Genomic DNA, 12,757 nt, shown 5'->3' with positions numbered 1-12,757 from the left:
GGTGGGAATGCAAACTTGTACAGCCACTATGGAGAACAGTGTGGAGATTCCTTAAAAAACTGGAAATAGACATGCCTTATGATCCAGCAATCCCACTGCTGGGCATACACACTGAGAAAACCAGAAGGGAAAGAGACACGAGTACCCCAATGTTTATCGCAGCACTGTTTATAATAGCCAGGACATGGAAGCAACCTAGATGTCCATCAGCAGATGAATGGATAAGAAAGCTGTGGTACATATACACAATGGAGTATTACTCAGCCATTAAAAAGAATACATTTGAATCAGTTCTAATGAGGTGGATGAAACTGGAGCCTATTATACAGAGTGAAGTAAGCCAGAAAGAAAAACACCAATACAGTATACTAACGCATATATATGGAATTTAGAAAGATGGTAACAATAACCCTGTGTACAAGACAGCAAAAGAGACACTGATGTATAGAACAGTCTTATGGACTCTGTGGGAGAGGGAGAGGGTGGGAAGATTTGGGAGAATGGCATTGAAACATGTAAAATATCATGTATGAAATGAGTTGCCAGTCCAGGTTCGACGCACGATACTGGATGCTTGGGGCTGGTGCACTGGGACGACCCAGAGGGATGGAATGGGGAGGGAGGAGGGAGGAGGGTTCAGGATGGGGAACACATGTATACCTGTGGCGGATTCATTTTGATATTTGGCAAAACTAATACAGTTATGTAAAGTTTAAAAATAAAATAAAATTAAAAAAAAAAAAAAAAAAATGGAGTGATATAGTACTGCAAGTCCAGAGAAGGCACTGGCAACCCACTCCAGAACTCTTGCCTAGAAAAAACCATGGATGGAGGAGCCTGGTAGGCTGCAGTCCATGGGGTTGATAAGAGTCAGAAACGACTGAGTGACTTCACTTTCACTTTCCTGCATGGAAAAGGAGATGGCAGCCCACTCCAGTGTTCTTGCCTGGAGAATCCCAGGGATGGCGGAGCCTGGTGGGCTGCTGTCTATGGGGTGGCACAGAGTCGGACGTGACTGGAGCGACTTAGCAGCTGCAGCAGTACTGCAAGGCAGCATAATGTACTCTATATTAGAAACTGGGCATTCTGGCTCCACCGCTACCACAGCCAGCAGTCTGGGTAGAGAGAAGCCAGATTACTTCTCAGGGCTTTGTTTCATGGGGTAAAATGTGCAAGATGAATGAGACAATCTTCCAAACACCCGATTCTATGCTAAAAACCATTCTGAGCAGAAGCAGACTCTGCAAAATGAAGATAATTCTTCATGATCCTAAAGGGAACATTTGGTATCCCTTGTATCTTTAGCCATCTGTCGATTCACTCAACTTGAATGATATTTCTATTTTCCCAGTCCAAATTTGTCCCTCTTCTTTCTTCCAAAACTCTGCCAACACTGTTCTCCAAGTTTCCTTGACAAACATCCCACCTTTATTTGACCGTTATAGTTCAATCAGATATGCCACTTCTTAAAGTTAAAATTAGACATGCACTTGTCAATCTATATTTTAATTTATATATGGGCCCTTTCTTTACAAATTATGGGAGCATTCAATTATGGGAGCATTAACTAATCAACTCAATGCTCATAAAATAATATGATAAACCCATCAGTGGATAACTGTGTGTTTATTATAAGCTACATTATTTCCTAAAGTTTTAGAAAAAGTTTTGACAATATGTAAAGTCTCAATTTTCTTTTGCCACATAACTCTTTTAAGTTTTGAGCCACTCATTTACTACAGCAACCATTCTTCTGATTAAATGTGCCTTCTTCCAAAGCTACCAAATTTATAGAAATTTCAGTTAAATGAAACAAAACAAAACAGTGAGAACTGCATCAAAACTACTACTTAGAAACACTCATCATCAAGTTTGTTAAAGTGAGATTGTAGGGTAAAGCAACCTAAGGGACTCTACCTTTTAAAGTTAAGAGTACTTTTGTGTCAAGTTTTTTTTTTTTTTTCTTTCTCTTTAGTTCTCAGCTAACAAGCATGTAAAGATTTTGAAAGGTTATAAGTACATTTAGTTAAAGGCAGAGTGATGCCATTGTCAAGATAGGTAGAAAAATGATGCTAATTTCTAGAAGGGAAACCAATCACCTAGAACATGCCATCTAAAAATTAATGCAAGACAGAAGCAGCCGTCCATAAGCCTGCTGATGTACAGTGAAAGTGACTTTATTTTATCTGCTGCAAATTTATGCAAAGGAAAAATCAGAATATTTTCTTGTAAAAGACCAAAAATTACATGGGTCTTGAACAGCCAGCAAGACCTGACATGTCAAATCAGTCTTCTACTTAAGAGACATTGATTTGGAAAAGAGAGAATGTCCATTTTCTCTTTCTTTCTGGTATAAAAAATAATACATATGTTAAATGAACATTTACATGAAGATATGCTTGGACTGTTGCCAGTTAATCAATAGAGGTTCAGACCAGGGGTTTTACATTAATAATAAAAAAGTAAAAACTCTCAATATTATAGGCCTCCTAAATGCTGATGAAATGCATGATGCTCATTAAACAGGAGTGGTCTTAAGAGACAGGGAATTCTGGGATCTGCCAGCTGTTGCAAGAATGACTCATCATTAACCTTGATGTAACAAAAACCACTGCCTCTGGCAGACATTCATCTGATCGATATTAAATCGCATCATGTAACAGGTCAATGTGTTCAATTGTCTGAGGAACATTTAGCCTCTCACTCATCCTGGCAGACATATCTGGAGACCTGTACAGGGTCATATTAAGGCTTTTTGGATAGATATGGTATGACATAGGTAATGTTTTCTTCAAAGATTTCTAAATAAAAACCATCTCTGACTTGTTGTAATTTGACATTTGAATTCATCAGTGACCCAAATGCCAGAGCCAAACTCACAATTGTTTCTTGCAGAAAACCCAGCCTTAACTGTAAGAAACCTTTGGGTAGCTGGTCTGTCTAGCCTAGGGTGCCCGTCTCACTCTGTAATTCTTGTAATAGAATGAAAGCCCTACCATCTGTTTGATCCCTTGTAGACCTGCCTTTAATCAGTGCTATAGAATACCTGCCATCTAGGCTGTCTTCAGATAGTATAACACTGAGAAAATTGTTACCCAATTCCTATAAAAATTTTAACTCACATAAAAGAAATCTGATAAAGAGAGTCCAAGTGAGTGGTTTGCAAGGGCTAGACCAGTTGCAGTAGAATCCTATCAGGTACCTGTTAAAAAGGTATGCCTGGATCTCATCATGTGCTGCCTAAATCAGACATACCAGGAATAGAGTCAAAAAACCTATATTTTTAACAAGAACTGTATTTGACTCTAATGGATACTCAAATTGAAAACAACCAGCCTATGGGATTCAGAATCTAGTCAGTCCTCAGGGTACTCAAGGTTCTTTTGTCTTTGGGTTGATTAAATCTCTTTAGCGATGAATGACAACTTCACTGTATGAAAATTAGCTTGATTTATAAGTGTTTCGAAGTTATGACATCATTTTTTTATTTTGATCATGATCACAAAGAGTTATGTGATTTCTGCTACACCCTTTGCCATAAAAAATGTTAAGAAGGACACTGCTAACATCACTCACGGTCAACTCTCTTTATAAGAAATGGGATGAATTCATTTTCCTGACTATAAAAACTATGTTATCTATACTATCTCTCTTTTCTCCTGGGCTTCCAGGAAGCTCACCACCAAACTGATGCTTAACTGCACCTATCACACTCATCTTCACAGCAATAATTATTGCTTCCTCCCTTTTCTTCTCTGGTCCTTTTCAATGACATCTGTAATATTTTTTAGGTTTAAAAGAAAAACACTACCAAAGTTCTCTTCGAAAAAGACAGGTATGAAAAAAATCTCAAAAATTATAGTGGTTTTTAAATTTTTATCCTCTTTGATTTAGAATATTCATTGATATACATTTGGGGATGGCTTTATACTATTTTTCTCCATACATTTATCTGTACAAAAATGTAGGTCTAGATTAGTTACAAGGCATCCTTAGATGCCTAAGAACTTAGTTCCTAAGTTCCTAAGAACTAAGTCAGTTCCTAAGTTAGTTCCTAAGTTAGTTCCTAAGTTCTTAGTTCTCAGTTCCTAAGAACTCCAGGGAGATGATTATTGCTTCCAAACTAAAGTTTTTGGAACATTTTAGAATAAATAAAATTCTTTGGAATAGCAGAGGTGGAGAGAATGAAAACCAACTATTAACCAGTTTGAAATCTATGGTCCATGACCCACCCTAACTCATGATTAAGAATTCAGCTTTATGTCTTAGAAATACCTAGAATCCACAAGATTAACTGGAATAAACCTGCTAGAAGACTATACCAATTTGAGAAAACTAAGAAATCACTCATTTCTGCTTTTTGATCACATTTAAGATCACTAGCAGAGAAGGCAATGGCATCCCACTCCAGTACTCTTGCCTGGAAAATCCCATGGACAGAGGAGCCTGGAAGGCTGTAGTCCATGGGGTCGCTGAGGGTCGGACACAACTGAGAGACTTCACTTTCACTTTCATGCATTGGAGAAGGAAATGGCAACCCACTTCAGTGTTCTTGCCTGGAGAATCCCAGGGACGGCGGGGCCTGGTGGGCTGCTGTCTATGGGGTCACACAGAGTCGGACACGACTGAAGTGACTTAGCAGCAGCAGCAGCAGCAAGATCATTAGATCAATCATTTTGTATAGTTAGTTCACAACACATGAACAACTGACTGATGTTCTTTTCTTTTATTGTTTCTTTTTCATTTAACTGGAAATGACTAGTGGGTTACTTCCTTTGATTAATGTAAAAGATAAATGTAGAATTCTTTGGACCACAGTGACAATTTCATAATAAAACTGAGAGTACTCATCAAAATTCTGAGAATTTCAAGGTCTTTTTTAAAGGCTTTTATTTGAAAGAACTGTAGTATTAAGAGAATTTAGGGCTTTCCAAAGACAGTCTCTTTTCAGTATTTAACTATGGCAGCCTCGTATCTTTGACACACAGAAAAAATGAAAATGTTAGTCACTCAGTCATGTCCAACTCTGCAACCCCATGGACTGTAGTCCACCAGGCTCCTCTGTCCATGGAATTCTCCAGGCAAAAACACTGGAGTGGGTAGCCATTCCCTTCTTAGGGGATCTTCCCAAATCAGGGATCGAAGTTAGGTCTCTTGCCTTGCTGGTGGATCTTTTGCTGTCTGAGCCCCCAGGGAAGCCCAGAACAACTGGATATCCATTTGCTTAAGGTGAACCTAGACTCAGACCCTACACTTTTCCCAAAAATCACCTAAAAATGGACCAGAGACCTACATATAAAACACACAACTATCAAACTCCTTGAGGACATCATAGAAGAAAATCTAGATGGCCTTAGGTAGAGTGAGGAATTTTTGATATAAAGGCCATAGTCCATGAAAGAAAGAAATCACTGATAAGATGATTAAACTTCTGCTTTATTGGGGGGGGGGGTACTGTCAAGAGAGTGAGAAGACAAATCACAGACTAAGAGAAAATAGGCACAAAACACATATCTTATAAAGGATTATTATCCAAAATACAAAAAATAAGATTAAAGCTCAACAACAAGAAAACAAATAACCCAATTTTTAAAAAGGGCAAAAGACCTCACTTCTCAATGAAGACACATAGATGGCAAAGATGCATATGAATATAAGCTCCACATCATATATCACTTTCAGTTCAGTTCAGTTCAGTCACTCAGTCATGTCCAACTCTTTGTGACCCCATGAACTGCAGCACGTAAAGCCTTCCTGTCCATCACCAACTCCCGGAGTTCACCCAAACCCATGTACATGAAGTCAGTGATGCCATCCAACCATCTCATCCTCTGTCATCCCTTTCTCCTCCTGCCCTCAATCTTTCCCAGCATCACGGTCTTTTCAAATAAGTCAGCTCTTCACATCAGGTGGCCAAAATATTGGAGTTTCAGCTTCAACATCAGTCCTTCCAATGAACACCCAGGACTGATCTGCATTAGGATGGACTGGTTGGATCTCCTTGCAGTCCAAGGGACTCTCAAGAGTCTTCTCCAATGCCACAGTTCAAAAGCATCAATTCTTTGGTGCTCAGCTTTCTTTATAGTCCAACTCTCACATCCATACATGACCACTGGAAAAACCATAGCCTTGACTAGATGGACCTTTATTGGCAAAATAATGTCTCTGCTTTTTAATGTGCTGTCTAGGCTGGCCATAACTTTCCTTCCAAGGAGTAAGCATCTTTTAATTTCATGGCTGCAAGCATCATCTGCAGCAATCTTGGAGCCCAGAAAAATAAAGTCTGACACTGTTTCCACTGTTTCCCCATCTATTTGCCATGAAGTGATGGGACCAGATGCCATGATCTTAGTTTATAGAATGTTGAGCTTTAAGCCAACTTTTTCACTCTCCTCTTTCACTTTCATCAAGAGGCTCTTTATTTCTTCTTCACTTTCTGCCATAAGGGTGGTGTCATCTGCATATCTGAGGTGATTGATATTACCCCCAGCAATCTTGATTCCAGCTTGTGCTTCATCCAGCCCAGCCCAGCGTTTCTCATGATGTACTCTGCATATAAGTTAAATAAGCAGGGTGACAATATACAGCCTTGATGTCCTCCTTTTCCTATTTGGAACCAGTCTGTTGTTCCATGTCCAGTTCTAACTATTGCTTCCTGACCTGCATACTGGTTTCTCAAGAGGCAGGTCAGGTGGTCTGGTATTCTCATCTCTCAGAATTTTCCACAGTTTATTGTGATCCACACAGTCCAAGGCTTTTGCATAGTCAATAAAGCAGAAATAGATATTTTTCTGGAACTCTCTTGTTTTTTCAGTGATCCTTGCTGCTGCTGCTGCTGCTGCTAAGTTGCTTCAGTCATGTCCGACTCTGTGCGACCCCATAGACGGCAGCCTACCAGGCTCCCCCATCCCTAGAATTCTCCAGGCAAGAACACTGGAGTGGGTTGCCATTTCCTTCTCCAATGCATGAAAGTGAAAAGTGAAAGTGAAGTCATTCAGTCGTGTCTGACTCTTAGTTACCCCATGGACTGCAGCCTACCAGGCTCCTCCGTCCATGGGATTTTTCAAGGCAATAGTACTGGAGTGGGTTGCCATTGCCTTCTCTGGTTCAATGATCCTTAGGGAATTACAAATCAAGACAATGAGATACCACTAGACACCTATTAGAGTAGCCAAAATCTGGAACACTGACAACACCAAATGCAGGACAGGACATGGAGTAATAGGATCTCTCATACAGATCAGGTGGTCTGGTATTCCTACCTCTTCTCTTGTTTAAATCCAAACCCCTCAGATAGCTCTCTAACTCGCCTGACAAGTTTACCCGGATTCCTAAGATTGTTTACAGTCTCCCAGCCTCGAGAGGCACGGGAAGCTTAAGATATTCAAATAGCTTAGAGCCTCTCAGAGAGTTAGAAACTGTCAGAATAAAACTAGTAAAAGATTTCATTGATGAGCCAATGCTTGCTGCCAAGTTTCCACATCCCCTGTATTATATCCTTGAATGTGTATTAATTAATATAGTTGGTATGTAGAAAAAATAAGTAGTCGCCTTGGTGTTAGCAACTTTAGACCGTTAAGGTAATAAATTCTTTCCTTTGTTGTAAACCCACTGCACCTCTGCCCTATAGGAATGCAACTTTATCTAACACCTTCAGAGTATGGCGCCAAACCTTAAAATAATTACTCTTAGAGAAAACAAGTCTTACGGTTGACAAACCTTTGTCAAGAGTCATAAAATGTTAATAGGCCTTCTGGCCAGAAGATGATGTAAATCACCTAAACCATTTGTATACGATAAATTTGCAGAAAAGAAACCCTGGTTTCGATAAGGATCAAAGACTGATGACTTTGCATGATTTCACACCCCCTATTATTCTCTATGTGCAACTTATGGTATAAAAGCCCCTGTTGAAAATAAAGCTACAGGCCTTGCTCACCGAAGCTTGGTCTCCCAGTGTCATTCTTTCTTTCATATTCTGGCTGAGTCTCAATCTGGAGCGCGGAGGTCCTCTGTGACCATTTATTTGCCTGGGCTTCTAAGACCCACTTGAGAAGGTGCCTAAGGTGGGGCACCTTCTGCTATTCGAGAGGGCGCCTGCAGCCTCTGTGGTCAGAGCTAACCTGATGTCACAGGTTATATTGATTTTCCACGTAAACCAAGCTACTCAGCCTCTTTTCTCTGCTGAATTTTCCTACTGAGCTACTCATTCTATTACTCTTTATATCTTTGATGAATATTTAAATTAATTGCCGACGCCATCTCCCCTTCAAACTCCCTGGATCAGCTGGGGCTGGACCCTGGCAGGTATTTTTTCAAATGAGTTGAAAACTTGTTTCCCCACAAAAATCTGCACATAGAAGTTTATAGCAGCTTATTCATAATCACCAAAACTCAGAAGCAACCAGGATGTCCCTCATCAAGTGAATGGATTCATGGTAGTACCTCTAGAAATGGAATTTTATTTAGTGTTAAAAAGAAAGGACCTATAAAACCATAGCATGAAAGAAAAATGCATATTACTAAGTGAAAGAAGTTCATCTAAAAAGGTTCCACACTGTATGATTTCAACTATATAACATTCTGTTGCTGCTGCTGCTGCAACAAGTTGCTTCAGTTGTGTCTGACTTTGTGTGACCCCCTAGACAGCAGCCCACCAGGCTCTGCCATTCCTGGGATTCTCCAGGCAAGACCACTGGAGTGGGTTGCCATAAAACATTGTAGAGAAGGCAAAACCATGAAGAAGAACTGTGCTTGTCAGAGGTTAGGGAGGAGTGAGAGATCAATTTGGTAAAGCACAAAAGATTTTTAGGGCAGTGTGATGCTATAATGGTAAATACATGCTATGATACATTTAAACCCATAGAATGAATGTACAACACCAGGAAGTGCATCCTAATGTGTAAAATATGGACTTTTGTGACAATGATGTAACATGTGTTAATTGATTGTAGCAAATGTACTACTCTGGTATAGAATTTTGATAGTGAGGGAGGCTGTGTGTATATGCAGACAGGGAATATAAAGCAAATGTCTGTACTTTCTGCTCAATTTTGCAGTAAACCTAAAACTGCTCTAAAAAATAAACTCTACTAAAAATATGTATTTTATGAGTAAAATGTCATAAAAATAAAATCTTAACCATCTCCTTTACCAGGGGCATAGTTTTTCAGTTTGAAACTTAGAATAAGCTTAGTATCCAAGTTATTAGAGAGTATTCTTCATAATCATATAGAATTATGCATTATAAGTTTATTACTTGATCTTATCTACCATGAACTTAACTGGCTGTTATATATTTAGCCTAAAATATTAATATGAGGGATGTACAAACTAATCTGCAACATAAATCACTGTTTATTTCTGCCTTTTTTATAATCAACATTTAGTTTGTTCAAACTGATTAAGTAGAGTTCACATCAACGTTTAGGTTGGGCAGAATAAACAAATCAACTGCTGGGCAGCACAATGTTCTATTTTATAGAATAAGCAAAGTAAATAAACTGGATTGGGGAATAAAGGAAAATATAAGAGAATTAAAACACTTAATTTTTAAATACATTTTCCACTTTCCCTATTTCTAAAATATTCCAGTCATTTGAATATGCTATGACTAAAGACATAAGTTGATAGTAAATACTAATAGTAATTAATTAATATAAATACATTAAAATATATTAATTACTTATCTTCTATAGAGAGACTCTACCTATATAGTATGTTCTTGGATTCCCTGAGATTAGTTAAAAGGCAATGCCAAGTTGAAGGTAGTATTTTTTATTGGCCAATTTAAGGTTGACAGATACACAGATTTGAAAAACATACTTCCTGGAAGCCAAAGAAAAACTTTTCTTGTTACCTGAAACCATGTCTGTCACTAAGGTACTGCGTCATCAGAAGCTTGGCTCTCAGATTCTTGAAATTGGATCAGGGGTGGTATCATTTATTATAAAAATGGAGAAAAATAGTGTATTCTCTCACTGATGCTACAACTGTGCTGACAATTCACTAATACAGAGATTAAATTTATAGTACCTGCCTTTACATCTGTCATCAACAGCTCCAAAATCATAACATGCTCTCTTTCAAACATATTTGGTAAGTGAACTCATACATCCTCCTGGACTATGGCTCAGAGGGTAGAAGCATCTGCTTGCAACGAGGGAGACCCTGGTTTGATCCCTGGGTCGGGAAGATTCTCTGGAGAAGGAAATGGCAACCCACTCCAGTACTCTTGCCTGGAAAATTCCATGGATAGAGGAACGTCATAGGTTACAGTCCATTGGGTCGCAAAGAGTCGGACATGACTGAGCAACTTTATTTACTACATCCTTGGCATTTCTCAAAGTCATTTTGGAAAAATAAAAGAAAACCTAATAAAACTAAAACATAGGTTAACTAAATTTCCTTGCATGTTTAAAAAAAAATCAGAGTACTGCTTTCAATTTTGAAAGCTTAAATAGACATACTTGCATGTAATCAATCAAATAATATTAAGGGATAAAAGCATATATAATGAATCCACCAAATATGCATAGATACTGATACCAATATTTTCTGATTACAAAAAGTTTACAAATTATTTGAAGAGATTTGTTTTATCTCAAAGCCAAGAGGAAAAATGAATGACTAACATCAAAAAATTGTTTTAGGCTGCACTACTAATGGTTTTATGATTGACAAGAAAAGGGTCTACCCCAAGAGAAAGAGAAAACAAATGAGTAAAATCATTTTGGATAATTTAGTAACCACCAATAGGAGGAAATCAAATGTACTTCCACCATTAAAACACGATACTGGATGCTTGGGGCTGGTGCACTGGGACGACCCAGAGGGATGGAATGGGGAGGGAGGAGGGAGGAGGGTTCGGGATGGGGAACACATGTATACCTGTGGCGGATTCATTTTGATATTTGGCAAAACTAATACAGTTATGTAAAGTTTAAAAATAAAATAAAATTAAAAAAAAACACATTTTGGTGATTTTCATTAAGCAGAAAAAAATGATTTTTAAAAAATTAGGAGGGGTTTGTATACTAAAACTTGGAGCTTGCATTTTGATAATCTGAAAGTACAATTCAAATGTCACCAAAAGCCTGTTCATTAACCATAGGTCAGAAAGAAAAAATAAATCACAAATATACATTTCTTATTCCTCAACTAATTCTAAAAAGTTTGACCAACAGTAAGCATATATCTAATTTAAAAAATTAATATAATGACCAAGGTAATATAATGTGAAAATATAAGTATTTACTGTAGTATCCAAATGTCGACAGCAGATTCAGAAGACAAGAAAACTGATTATTAATTCAAATTAACATTATTATATGGGCTTCCCAGTGGCAAAGAATCCATCTGCCAATGTAGGAGATCCAAGAGACATGGGTTTGATCCCTGAGTCAAGAAGATCCCCTGAAAAGGAAATGGAAACCCATTACAGTATTCTTGCTTGGAAAATTTCATGGAGAGAGAAGACTGGTGGGCCACAGTCCATCGGTTCGCAGAGTTGGACATGATTGAACACTCAAACAGAGATTACAAAAATTATATCCACATGACCAGCATGATTTATTTCTAAAATGTTTTTAATGTAATAAATTTGAATATTAACTTATATTTTAGAATTTTTAAATATCTCCAGAAGACCATATGTCTTCTTAAAAAATTTTTGAATAGGTGTTGAAACAACATATATTACACATTCATATACACAAACACATGCATGTATGTATGTGTGTGTGTGTGTGTATATATATATATATGGATTTTAATCTACGCGCACACCCTAGGTGGGGGAAGGAATTTCTTCAGAACAGTAGACTTTTAAAGTAAAGTTCAATAGAGAAAGAAAAACCTCACTTTGGACTCTCAAAAATCACTAAATCTTACCCATTATTCCAGCACGTATAAAGAACTCTGCTTTCTAAACACATGAATTTCTTTTAGATACATAGTCCGCTTTCCAGAAAAGAATAATTCTGTTTTATAAAGGTACTGAATAATAATGCAAAATAATGGCAAACACTGACTTCTTTTCAGGAGAATATGATCATTTTGATCTATTCTTCCTAATTGACTAACATGATAGTTTGTTCTATATCCTTACTCTTTGGGATTAAGCAAGAATTATGCATGAAAGTGGAGAAGGCAATGGCACCCCACTCCAGTACTCTTGCCTGGAAAATCACATGGATGGAGGAGCCTGGTAGGCTGCAGTCCATGGGGTCGCTAAGAGTCGGATACGACTGAGCGACTTCACTTTCACTTTTCACTTTCATGCATTGGAGAAGGAAATGGCAACCCACTCCAGTGTTCTTGCCTGGAGAATCCCAGGGATGGGGGAGCCTCGTGGCCTGCCGTCTATGGGGTCGCACAGAGTCGGACACGACTGAAGTGACTTAGCAGCAGCATGCGTGAAAGTAAGATAGCATTCAGACTGGGGGAAAAATACAGAGAAAAGGAAAAAAGTGGATCTGATTGTAGCCTTCTGAAACCATAAAAAAGGAAAGAAAACTGATATCATGCCTTTCCTTAAAAGGGGGAAACTGTCATCCATCAAGTCACTTTGGCATGTTAACATTTTGTCTGTTCTTCTTATCTACCTGTGTCATTTCCTTTACCTCCCTGTTAGAATGAAAGCTCCTTGAGGGCTGGAATAGTTCTCTGTGCTCAACATCTACTTGCTGTTGCAACACCATTCAACAGAATACAAGTCTCTAGCTTCTGGTTTACAGGTTCAGATTAGTGCTAGAGG

At 38.2% G+C, this 12,757-nt stretch overlaps 1 protein-coding gene across 7 annotated transcripts in view; it reads right to left on the bottom strand.

Annotated features, from left to right (window-relative positions):
* IMMP2L (inner mitochondrial membrane peptidase subunit 2) overlaps window positions 1-12,757 on the bottom strand; it is a 984,232-nt gene that overhangs the window by 199,614 nt on the left and 771,861 nt on the right. The window contains exon 8 of one of the 7 annotated variants that reach the window (XR_008717860.1): window positions 9,755-11,415. The exons of the other annotated variants lie outside the window; for them this stretch is intronic. The gene's annotated coding sequence lies outside the window, so the exon portion shown is untranslated. Of the gene's footprint in view, window positions 1-9,754; window positions 11,416-12,757 lie in introns of those variants that run through there. 7 annotated transcript variants of the gene reach the window in all.

Source organism: Bubalus kerabau, chromosome 8 (genome assembly GCF_029407905.1).
Source record: "Bubalus kerabau isolate K-KA32 ecotype Philippines breed swamp buffalo chromosome 8, PCC_UOA_SB_1v2, whole genome shotgun sequence".
Classification (NCBI taxonomy): Eukaryota; Metazoa; Chordata; class Mammalia; order Artiodactyla; family Bovidae; genus Bubalus; species Bubalus kerabau.
Note: the sequence above shows the minus strand (reverse complement) of the source record. Positions and strands in the feature narration are given on the sequence as shown.